At 35.9% G+C, this 12,513-nt stretch overlaps 1 protein-coding gene across 2 annotated transcripts in view; it reads right to left on the bottom strand.

The window, feature by feature from the left end:
• LOC112051482 (zwei Ig domain protein zig-8-like) overlaps nucleotides 1–12,513 on the bottom strand; it is a 170,459-nt gene that overhangs the window by 122,621 nt on the left and 35,325 nt on the right. Inside the window, exon 2 of one of the 2 annotated variants that reach the window (XM_052887702.1) lies at nucleotides 7,275–7,315. The exons of the other annotated variant lie outside the window; for it this stretch is intronic. The gene's annotated coding sequence lies outside the window, so the exon portion shown is untranslated. The remainder of the gene's footprint in view (nucleotides 1–7,274; nucleotides 7,316–12,513) is intronic. 2 annotated transcript variants of the gene reach the window in all.

Below are 12,513 nucleotides of genomic sequence, written 5' to 3' on the forward strand. Positions count from 1 at the left end.
CCTACTTGAAAAAAAATATATATACGATAGATTTGTGGTAAATATTTTTTTTTATTTTACATACGGTCTAGTCTATCTGTATTATGTAATCTTAAATTAATAAAATCTAAGCAGCCTTTACTTTGCGGAAGATGATTATGAACAGAGGAAACTTGATTTATTTTGCTACTTTCTGCTACAAACCGCGGAAACCAAGAGATGACGTTATCTAGATCTATCATTTAATCCTCTACTTACAAACTTGCAAACGAAGATTTCTTCGCGATTGAAAATTCCACTTCAGAGTTGAATAATGTCAGAAAGCCATTGTTCTTTATGATTTTTATTTTTATTTATAAGTATCTATGTTTAAGTAATTTCTTTTGTTATTATTTATTGTACATAATTATAATAATTAATGTATAACGGTCATAATAATAAATATAGTTTTAATCATGAATTACATAGTTATTAATTTTAACATCATAGTCATTAAGTAAACTTTAATAATTATAGTATTAAAACAATGTAATTTAGTTATAAGATTATTTTTAAAAAATTAGCATGCTATTTTGTAGCAAATTGCATGCCAACATTTATTGTATCAAGATTTGTATTTAACAATTTGCAAATAAAGAATTATGAATTATGAATATACATTTTCTTAAAAAAAATATTGTATCGAAAGTTGGGAATAAAAATGTCATTGAGAAACGTATTTTTGTGATACATCATGTTGATAGATATGTTTCTGAAACGAATGTATCAGGGTACGGCCTACATCAATCAACTGGTAGTCAACATGTCGTTATAACACAACATACAGGAAAATCTTTTGTTTACAATTAGTACATAATCGCTCTTAACTGCCTCGATTTTCCAGTAGTTAATCTAAGTGCCGGCCAACAAAAAAAAAAATGGCACGACTCGTTAGAATTAGCCATTTGGAGCATTAGCTAATATGATATAAAAGTTGTAGGAGGGCTCTAAACCAAGTTATACAGGTTCGACGATTCGATATTTCCATACATTTTGTCGATTTTCAAAAGTGCCCGCTAAGAAAAAAAACTCATACGTATCGTTAGAACTGCCCATTTGGAGCAATAGTTAGTATGGCACAAAGATTGTATTTCTAGTTTTTTTTTTCATAGCGGGCATACAAAATGTAAGGAAATAACGAATCATCGAACCTGTATAATTTGATTCAGAGCCACCTGATAATTTTTATGCCATAGGTATTAGCTATTACTTCAAATGATTAGTTCTAACGATTCGTGCAATTTTTTTTCGTTTGCCGGTATTTTCAAAAAGGGCCCAAAATGAATGATCTCCTTTAGCAACAATTCTGTCCGGAGTTAAGTAGTAGGTCACATTTGTTGTTAGTGGTCCTGCAGGCTACTCACTCACTATCTTTGGCTAGTTAACATTATTATACGAAATTGAGATTCTATGTAACAAATATCATTCGGTACCTGGTGGATATCACACAGTAGCTAAATGACATTTTGATAATTGATTTGTTGATTATTTTAATAAGTTGATAATAAAGACCAAAATAGTGAAGGCCAGCATATTATTATCACTAATATCTGGTAGTGGACGTTATAGAAATATCACCCTAATCCCGCCAACCCTCATTGAAGCAGCGTGGTGGGTATAAGCTCCATATTCCTTCTCCTATAAGGAAGTACGCCTGACGCTGTAATGAACCGTTATAGTAGGCTGAAAATAACGATGAATACAATCAATCATTTTTTGAAACAAAATAATGATCATCACACTTAATGGCCCATAAAATACGAGTAAGAGAACTTGTATCTTTATCTCTGTAACTTTCACTGTCAGATGTTACCAGTAATGACAAGAACTGAGGCATTAACGTGCTCATCGGGGTACGTGGTAACAACACCTACTTCCCAACTTCGAGCATGAGAATTTATTTGAAGAAAGTAAAGCTCCGATATTTCATAGTCAAGTAACTTAACTCATAGCTAATGAACAATACGGGAAGCAAATGGTTTCCAATTTAAATAATCCGCATATTGTTAATAAAGAAAACCCGACCGCAGTCTTATTAAAAAAAATAAAATTGGCCCACAAATTACGGAAATATCGCTGAAAATACATGAAAAACCATACATACAGCTGAACGTAGAACATCTCCTTTTCGAAAATCGGCTAAAAATATAAAAGTAAGTATTTATGTACCCTTTGGCGTTAATCATTTTGCACAAACATGCTAAAAGAATGTATACTAATGAATACGAGGCTTTACATTCGCAATTTCAGTAAGCAATTGCAATGCATTTCATTTCGCCAACTGAGTGTGTACAGTGTATGGAAAAGTATGGAAAACAGAAAAGTAATCCCGCGCGAAATGCGAGTCTCGACTCTGAGGGAATTATTTAAATAAAAAAAAAACGCACTCCATGTCAAAAGGTTGTAAAAGAAAAATTCATGTCACTCCATAGCGTCGCCTCGAACCGTGAAACTTTCTATTTTGAATTTAATATAGACACGGAATTTGCATAATTTTTTACACCTAACCACCCGGCGCCGACATATTGCCACTCTGGTTTACGCTACGTAATACATTTTTACGGTCGAGCGTTATAGCCGAGGAGCGGGTGGCAATTCCGACGCATGATTTAGCTCAATGTCGTGGAGATAGGGCGGAAAACAGCTGGCAAGATCTAGTGGCGCCGATTTTAAGGCAATTTGTAAGATTTTCAACAATAAATTTCTTTTAAATCGACCTTTTGTTTATGAATAGACTTGATTATTAGAAAACCTAGTTTTTGACTAAGTGATAAAGATTTAAAAAGAAGTACATACTATCTTCGTGTATTTCTGCAATTAAACACTTAGATTGATGAGCACATTTTGTTTACTTTCATAAACTAAACATACATTTTCTTCATTTTTAAATAAAAAATGGATTTTTTTTTTAATAATAAAAAAAGTTGAAAATAGTGATTTTATAAGAATTTAAGATTAAGATCACTTTTTTAAAAATAAATTTTCAGACGTAAAACTGTGGTGTGGTTTATTTATTTATTTGAAGTTAACGCCTTCAGAAGGCAGCCACTAGCTCCTCAGCTATTAGGCACTACTCTTATTTAAGAGAAAAATTCATCCAGGCCTTTTCTTTAGTTAGGCTTGAGCTTTAATAAGAGAGTGAAGAGTTTTTTATATAATATGTATTTTTGCTTATATTTCAAAGTGCTCTTGCATTTATGAGGCCTTTTTAACGGATTTTGTGTGGAAATTAATTCATATTTTCATTAAAATTTGTTATGAATAATATGATTGATAAAAGAGAACGTGAAAAAGCTTGACGTGACGATCTTTGAAATCTTAAAATTGAGCTTGTGAAATAGACTTTATTGTTATAACTGTGATAACTGATTTCCAATATCAAAAGAAGTTCTCAATACACTTCATATGGTGTTTTATTATATTAGACCAACCCACATTCGAGTCTGACAGTGAGATTCAACGTCATTACATGCTCTTCGAGACACGAGGTTGTACACGCCGCCGATTTTTCAGCTTCAGGCTACAAGATAAACCTAATACGTATACCTAATCCGGACCTCAAACCTTAGACCACATGAGTAGCAGCTGCACTATTTTTCTTTCTTTTTATTCTTACAAGTTAGCCCTTGACTACAATATCACCTGCTGGTAAGTGATGATGCAGTCTAAGATGGAAGCGGGAAGCTACACGCTATGATACCGGAATGCTAAGTCACTTGGCGGTACGTCTTTGCCGGTAGGGTGGTAAGTAGCCACAGCCGAAGCCTCCCACCAGCCAGACCTGGACCAATTAAGAAAATCTCAATCGGCCCAGCCGGGGATCGGACCCAGGACCTCAGTCTTATAAATCTACCGCGTCAAAACTAACTAACAATTGGACTAAGCAGTTTTGACAGCAATTTTCACCTACTAAACTAGCTGAGCAAGTTCTTACTGCCCCATAAACATAATGGCCGATATATTCCGGATGGGAGCTCGAAGAAAACTATTTCTTGTTTTCCCGGAAATTGATTATCCGTGAATTGACGATATGACGTCATTTCTGGTTTTATCGCATTTCTTTGAACGAATGGGGGTGGGAAATAATGAAGGGAAGATAAATTCTCGGCATGATATCTCTTAATCTTAATAAATGGACCAAAAGCTTCAACTAAAAGATTACTTACTTCAAAGAAATATTATTAGGAGGATGTTTTTACGATTCTTTTGACTGCTAGACAGCAGACAACCTGGTATAATGTTTTAGACGGTGATGCTTATTGCCTCTGCCTGCGATTCCGGAGAGTGTGGGTTCGAATCCGGTCCGGGGCATGCACCTCCAACTTCTCAGTTGTGCATTTTAAGAATTTAAAGTCACGTGTCTCAAACGGTTAAAGAAAAACATCGTGAGGAAACCTGCATACCAGAGAATTTTCTTAATTCTCTACGTATGTGAAGTCTGCCAATCCGCATTGAGCCAGCGTGGTGGATTGGCAGTGAGCTGAATATGGGTTAATAATGATTTGCCACAGTTGAGAATGATACCACCTGTTGATGATGATGATGACACCCTGTGCTGTAACTCCTACTTGTTTTAATTATCATCATCACCTCATCATATCAGCCATAGCTGGACAAGCGTCCTGCAGAGGCTTTCAAACACCGTAGTGTTAATCTCCTTGCGTCCAGCGGCAACCCATTGCCGTCGGTCCATGTACTGGAGGTGACCAACACTGTGCCATCACCTATGCGACTAATTTCTGGTTTTTTCTGATTGTGTAAGTGCCGTAGGCTCCTTTATGGGACCTCAGCGGCGTCACCAGGGGGGGTAAGGTGATGAGATACTCCACCTGTTGAAGGACTCCTGACCACAACTTGGTTTATATTTTTGCCATTATTGTATTAAATCGTATTGAATTGAAACGTATTGTTTTTAGGAATGGGTGCAACAATAGTCCACCAATCAGGGTTCGAATCCATAACCTCTCAGAATTAAGTGCTACCACATAACCGTAAAGCTATTGAGACTTCATTATTTTCTACTTTACCTTCAGTTAATTAAGTAAAGCCAGTATAACACAGCTAAATTGATTGATAGAATAATTAAATTTATATTTGATTCTTAACCTACTAACGTAACCTAAAACTTAAACAGCACCAAATTTTCAAATCCCAAATAAGAAGACTTCCCTTGCACAAAGTTAATTAAGTAAGATAAAAATAAAATAGAGATAAGAGAAGCTCTTTGTGAGATAGCTTGTTTGGGAAAGTGGGTTTTACCGTTGTACTTACTTTTACTGTATAGCAGCATCGCTGTGTTACGTTAGCTTCCTTGCTACTGAAGCTCAGCTTAGCTGTGTTGGTAATGGTGTTTAGCTGTTAGAGAATTTTGGTAACTAGCTGATCGTTGTAAGTTCTTATGTGGAACAAATAACAGCACATAGCTTTGTAAAAATTACTATACACTATACACTATAATGTGATTGAAAGCAACTCAATGTAACTTGAGATATTTTTACTATATCTCTAATCAGAAAAGGAAAAAAAACGTCTTTATAAAAACTTCATTATACCATTAAAAAGTCACCATCTTGGCTAAATTGTAGACTGATGGGAGTTTTTTTAGTGTTTATCTAATTATAACTTGATTTAATTTCGGTTACCTAAGTCAACATTCAATTAAGTCAACTTAAGTCGACTATCAATGAAGTAAAGTCAACGTAATGAAAGTAAGAAAATCGATTTTGTTTTATGGATTCATCAATAAATTGGATGACATAAAGATTTTATTGCTGTTTTCGATAAACAAACACTGTGAATAATAAAAACAAGCAATCGCCGTAAAAGTTATAGTTCTATTAACGAAAATTTATACTTTACCATTTTACGTTCAATACAATAATATTATGATACAGTAAATCAAAAATATTATATATATTTTATAATCAAAAGGCTAGCCGCCACACTATGATATGCTGATAAATAGTGGATATTCGTATCCCGTAGCATATCCACTATTTGATAACGCAACGGCAACTATTGATAGCGGCAACCCTTTTATTTTCAGAGAACTTTAGGAATCTCTTTACAAGAGTTAGCTACGTTAGCTAAAGATATGGATAAGGTGACCGGCAAAATGTGGTTTCTAATGATATTCCGGATAAAATATCAAAAAAATTACGTTACTTGGTCTGGCAGGCTCGCGGTCTATTGTTTCGTAGTTCATATTTCACCGCCTTCTGATATTATGTCGGATAGTTTGATTGTAAGTTTTGTCTCTGTCTTATATTATGTTAAAGGACAAAGATAATGAATCAGAAAGAGGTGAAACCGGCCCTAATTATAATTATATGAGAGCATAAATTCTCTAGACGAAAATACGAATAACTCAGCCCACTTTCTTTAATACGGGTAATATAAAACTTGTACCTACTCTATTTGTTTGCGTAATATAGTAATTTCATCTATTAATCTACACGTCCAATAATTTTCTAAGAGACCGAGAATCGACCTTACGACCTCGTATATTTTACAAAGCCACGTAAGCTGCTGCGTCACACAGGTCAACAAATCCGTTAACACAAAACGATTGAATGGAAGCTCTTATTTCTTAAAAGGGAATGTTTTCCGCGCGAGCTGTTACGAGGGCGGTGATAAATCTCTCAATAGATTGTCTTTCAATGACGTCACACTCCTGTTAGCCTGATATTTTTTGCCTTGTGTTTTTATTTTCAGTTTAACGCGATTTTAATTATTTTGTTAAACTTTAATAAAATTAATTTGAATTTACTACAGCTTTCTGGGTATGGAAGTACTTGATTAGTAACTGACTAATGTATTTAAAATTTGGTATTTTCTTTACATTTGAAGAACATTCGCTGGGGATTTGTTGTGCGATAATTCGACAAAATATGTACTTAAAATTCTAAAAAACTCCAACAACGACACCTTGAGACGAATATCTTAGCATTCCATGGATTCACCGTGCGGGTGCCGGGTCCATCGCGTGGCAGAGAGAAAAACTCCGAGCAGAGTCCTGAACTTGTGACTACAGAATGTAGGGTTAAGGAATTCCTTGACGATCGATCAACACTCTCCATTCTCTGTTCGTGTTGTTCTCCCTGCCTAGCCAAATTTGGTAATATCCTATTAGAGCAGCTTTGGATACTCGTTTTTATATAGAACTAGCTGCACTTCTAGAGAGGCCAAGGTCTTTAAGCAAGTTATAGAGAGATTTTGCTATATAATTTAATTTATAACATGTAAACTTTACGTACTTTTAGAAGATTTTTGTTGTGTTGATCTTGGACCTCGTCACCTGCAAACCAAAAAACAAATTAGTCACTAAGACAGTTTCGCCAACAAACTGCTTGTACAGTTTGGCGAGAGAATAGCATGTGTAATAATTATTAAATCATTTAAATAAAATAATAAGAAGTAAAAAATTTATAACTACCTTAACTTAAAAAATACTTTTATTAGATTTTATAACTAACCACAACGTTCTATGATTAATTTGGAAATGGTGAGAAGATATTTACTGTCAATTTATCATGTCACCGTTTGGTACCCGAAAGTTGTTTACCGACAAATTGAAAAACAATCAATTTCATGGGACATTGGATTCCGTTTAGTGGAGTCGCCCTACCTACGTCGAACCTGGGTTTCTACTACCGTGTTTACGTCTTAAAAAGAATAGTTTTTATTTTTTTTCTTCTTTTCAAGCTAGCCCTTGACTACAATCTCACCTGATGTTAGTGATGATGCAATCTAAGTTGGGAGCGGGCTAACTTGTTAGGAGGAGGATGAAAATCCACACCGTTTTCGGTCTCTACACGACATCGTACCGGAACGCTAAATCGCTTTGCGGTGCGACTTTGCCGGTAGGGTGGTAACTAGCCGCGGCCTTCCACCAGCTGGACCTGGACCAATTAAGAATGTCAATCGGCCCACCGGCATGCATATGCGGCAATGTCTCTATATTGCTCTTATGCGGCCTACATACCTGTATTTTAAACTGTATAGTTGAACTGTTCAGATGAAACGTGTGTAGGCAAAACTATAGTGACACACACATTACTAGTATGATTTATTTTAAAAAAAATAAGTTATATTACTATAGTTTATAAGTTACTAACACATTCTATTTTTATTTTTACTAACATAACTATGAGCCTATTGAAGCTTGAAATAAATATTATTATTATTCAAATGAATTAAACTCTCACGCCCAGTACAAAATAAATATATATAAAAAGCCAAAGGGAAAATAAATAAACTTACTTAAATACGCAAAATAAATAAACTTAAATATACATTACATAAATACGTATATGCACCGGGCGGAGGATTCACCCCGGCAGTGAGACCAAACGGCCGGGGGTCAGGGCGACAGATGGAGAAACCGGCGGACTATCCTAGCCGAGTCCAGCAAGACCGCTTTTTGCATCTTGCCTGCGAGCGAACTGCCACGGAACCCCAGCCGCATCAGATGGTGAGCGAGGCTGACTGGGATCAAACCGTTGGCAGATATAACGATGGGGATGATTTCAGTGGACTCCACATGCCACATGGCGGTAACCTTGTGAGCCAGATCTAGATATTTACGTTTTTTCTCTGTCTCAGCTCTCACAAGGTTCTCGTCATATGGAATTGTGATGTCCACTAAAAACACCCTCGACTGTGCGCAGTCCACACCACGATGTCAGGCTTATTCGCAAGAATAGTCCTGTCCGTGATAATGGATCGGTCCCAATGGAGCCGGACTCCGTCGCGTTCAAGCACTGGCACCGGTGTGTACTTGTAATAAGGCAACCTCTGGTCCAGGAGACCGTACGTCAGAGCAAGCTCTTGTTATTATTATTATTATTAAAACTAAGAACTAACTGTACAGTTACACCTGAAGGTGTGTAGCGCGCATTATTCTAAAATAAAATCATTTGCTAACTTAAGTTACTAGCGGACGCCTGTGACTTCCGCGTGGAATTTTTTCTTTGAAAATTTCAAAAATCCCGCGGGAAACATGGATTTTCCCGGGATGAAATGTTATGCTTATGTGTTAATCCAGAGTAAAATCTATTTCCATTCCAAATTTCAGCCAAATTGCTTCAGTAGCCGCAGCGTAAAAGAGGAACACACTTTTTTTTTGTAAATGTAATTTAGGTCTTTGTTTATCTAGGTCTAAAAGAAAATCTTTTTACAGTTGGTGGCTTAACTTTCATTTAACCATTTTGTTTGAGAAAGAATAAAAACAAACACACATCAATCCATCTTTTTAACCAATCGTGATTATACTACGGATTGGATCTAGAACTAGATCGTTTAACGCAACCTAGAACCGAACCCCCGACCTATTTGGCTCATTGCTACAGCGACTAATGGCAGTGGTTCTTTGTTCGCAATCAGCAGTTACGGCTGGATGCGCGCGAATTGTTTCGACGTCGTTTCTGAATTGCCAATGATAACTAGGTCAAGAGACTTGGAAAGGTTTTCCATCTTTTGACCGGAAAAGCTTGGGAAAAGCATTGAGCGAAAATAAGATAATGGAAAAATGTCCAAGAAAAGCCTACGACGTAATTTAAATGTCGTTTTTAACAGAACGCAATTTCTTACGTCACACTGACTTGGATTAAATCATAGTCGTGGGGTCGTCAGGACTCCACTTACTCTATAAGCCCCATAAGCAACAACGTGCTTTTATACTGAGGAGTCTTACAGGATATGCTCTTATAGAGATCCCATCCTGCAATGATCTCTGTTAGGCCTTCACCCTGGAAGATTATATAAATCTTTAAATTAGCTTCCATAGGGAAAGGGCAAAGGCTTCAAAACATTGATGATTACAAAATCGGTAGATAAAGTTTGGTGTGATTTATTATCTGTATCCAAAATTTAAATCAATACATAAATAAATACATATAAACAAAAAAAATCTGTGATTTAAAAACAACTACAATATAATGTGAAATATAAGTGAAAACAGTTACTTACACGACACCAGTATTCGAACGTTTTTAAATTATTTGTCTATTTGTCTGACTGTTTATCCGGGCTACTAATCTCTGGTCTCTGGAACAGCTGAACCAATTGTAACGAGACTTTCACTGTAGCAGCGACAGTGATTGTAGCATTGTTTTGTGGTAGAGGAAACACTTCAATCAGGTCCCAGGACTTGTGACCTGGAGAGTAGGTTTAAGGGATCCCTTTAAAATGCATCAACACTCATCTTCCCTGCCCGACATGTTCTTCATGCACACATTAAACAATTTATAATCAATAATTACCTACAACAAAACATTAGTGCACAAAATGACTAAAGCGACTAGCAGCGTGACGGTGTCCACGCTGCCTAACAAAAAACTGAGCTCAAGTCATCAAATACCCTCTTATTATATCTCCCCTCTACAATAACATAAATAATGAATGTCTATACCACCCGTAATCGAGGAAATTGTAACATTAGCACAACATATAAGCTACTTTTTATCTCGAAAATATGTATGGATCCCGCAGAATTTGTGAAAACCTGAATTTAATTTTGAATAATATACATCTGCACGAGTATGTATTCCAACATAAAATTGTATACGTAATGCAGAATTCAACAGGTAATTAAAAAATAAATAGGTTTTATTCTGTATCAACATTCAAAGGGGAATTAATATTTTATCCAACGCTATATAATATCGGTTAATCATTGAGAGAAACACGGCTATTCACGACTATTCAGAGCTATTCACAAAGCGAAATAAGTAACCGCCGCCATACATTTCGCACCTACGTAATATTGAATAACGATTGAAGAGTTCTTTTTCCCCGCCATCAGTTTGAATATATTTGGAGCACGTAAATTGTCCTTTGACACATTGCGTTGGTGCCCCTGATTTATTCGTTCGAACTTTTGTTTATGAATATATCAAAACATACAGTTTTGTTTTTTCTTTCTATGACAAATTAGACTATGATTTCACTCGTTGGAGGCCATGATGCTAAAAGTGTACTCGAGCATCACGAATACATATTAAGTTTGGTATATTAGATTATAGGAAGAATATTATAAAGCTGAAAAGTTTGTTTGTTTGTTTGATTGAACGCGCTAATCTCAGGAACTACTGGTCCGATTTAAACAATTCTTTCAGTGTTAGATAGCCCATTTATCGAAGAAGGCTATAGGCTATATATTATCCCTGTATTCTTACGGGAACGGGAGCGACGCAAAACCGCGGCATCAGCTAGTTGTTTATAATTATCATTTTTACTTTCAGCTGTGTGGAAGAAAATCACAAATTTTAAAGATAATTTTTATAACTTTAGTGTGTTGAAATCTTAGGAAAATTTAAGGGATAATTTTACAGAGAACTTTCATTCAACATAATAAAAAAAAATCACGTTCATGGTTTGATACCAGAAATACAAGGGTTTTAGTTTGCAACTTTGTAACCGACCCATTTCCTGAGGTTAAACTATTAACGTCTGATTTTTTAATGAACACTTTTTAGCTATAACCTATAAAGTGGGTTAGTTTATTTAACGAGCGAGATATGCTCGGAGAAGTGGAATCAGAAATGATGAGAACCGCAGAAGATCTAAGGTCACCGACGTTGGTCAACGAGTCGCAAAACTGAAGTGGCAATGGGCGGCACATATAGTTCCAAAAGCCGGTGGAGTCCCAATGTGTTGACGACTCTGGAAATTGGAAAGAGGCCTATGTACAGCTCATTGTCTTCATCATAAGTGGTGATGATGATTACAAGGATCGAGGTTTGATGGTGACATAAATCAGTATCTCAGTACATAAAGATAGCGAAAGCTACGAGCGCCTCAAGCTTGCAAGTGTAACCGACCGTAAAAGCGTAGCGAAAAGTTCTTTATCAGTGAAAATAGATCTTTAGAAAATGCAGCAAACACGAGCGGCTATTGAAAGCCAGAAAACTGAAAACTGGAGCAGATGACACATTCAGCGGACTCCGACCTCCATACTTTTTCAAAGCTGTCGCAGATCGTACAATGAGGTGAGTCACATGACGTACGAGTACTTATACCTAGCTGATGCCCGCGACTTCCCGCTTGAAATGCAGTTATTCACAAATCCCGCAGGAGCCATGTATTTTTCCGGGATAAAACTAGCCTATATGTTGCTCAATAATTCTTCTATCTTCCAGTGAAATTAAAATCAGTTTAGCCGTTCCAGAGACTAGACCGTATAGACTGACATACAATAGTTTTATAAAAGTTTGTTTGCGTTTTATTATCAAATAAATAACTGAGACAATTTAGATTTATTTCTATGTTTAATGTAATAATTTATTTAATAACTATAATTATTATTATGTATTGATTTATCGATGTATTACTTGACTACAATCTCACCTGATGATGAGTGATAATGTAATGCAGTCTAAGAAGCGGGCAAACTTGTAAGGAGGAGGATGAAAATCACATCTCTTTCGGTTTCTAAACGATAATATCATACCGTAACACTAAATCGATTGGCGGTACGTCTTTATCGGTTAACTA

The sequence above is a fragment of the Bicyclus anynana genome, chromosome 20, assembly GCF_947172395.1.
Source record: "Bicyclus anynana chromosome 20, ilBicAnyn1.1, whole genome shotgun sequence".
Taxonomy (NCBI): domain Eukaryota; kingdom Metazoa; phylum Arthropoda; class Insecta; order Lepidoptera; family Nymphalidae; genus Bicyclus; species Bicyclus anynana.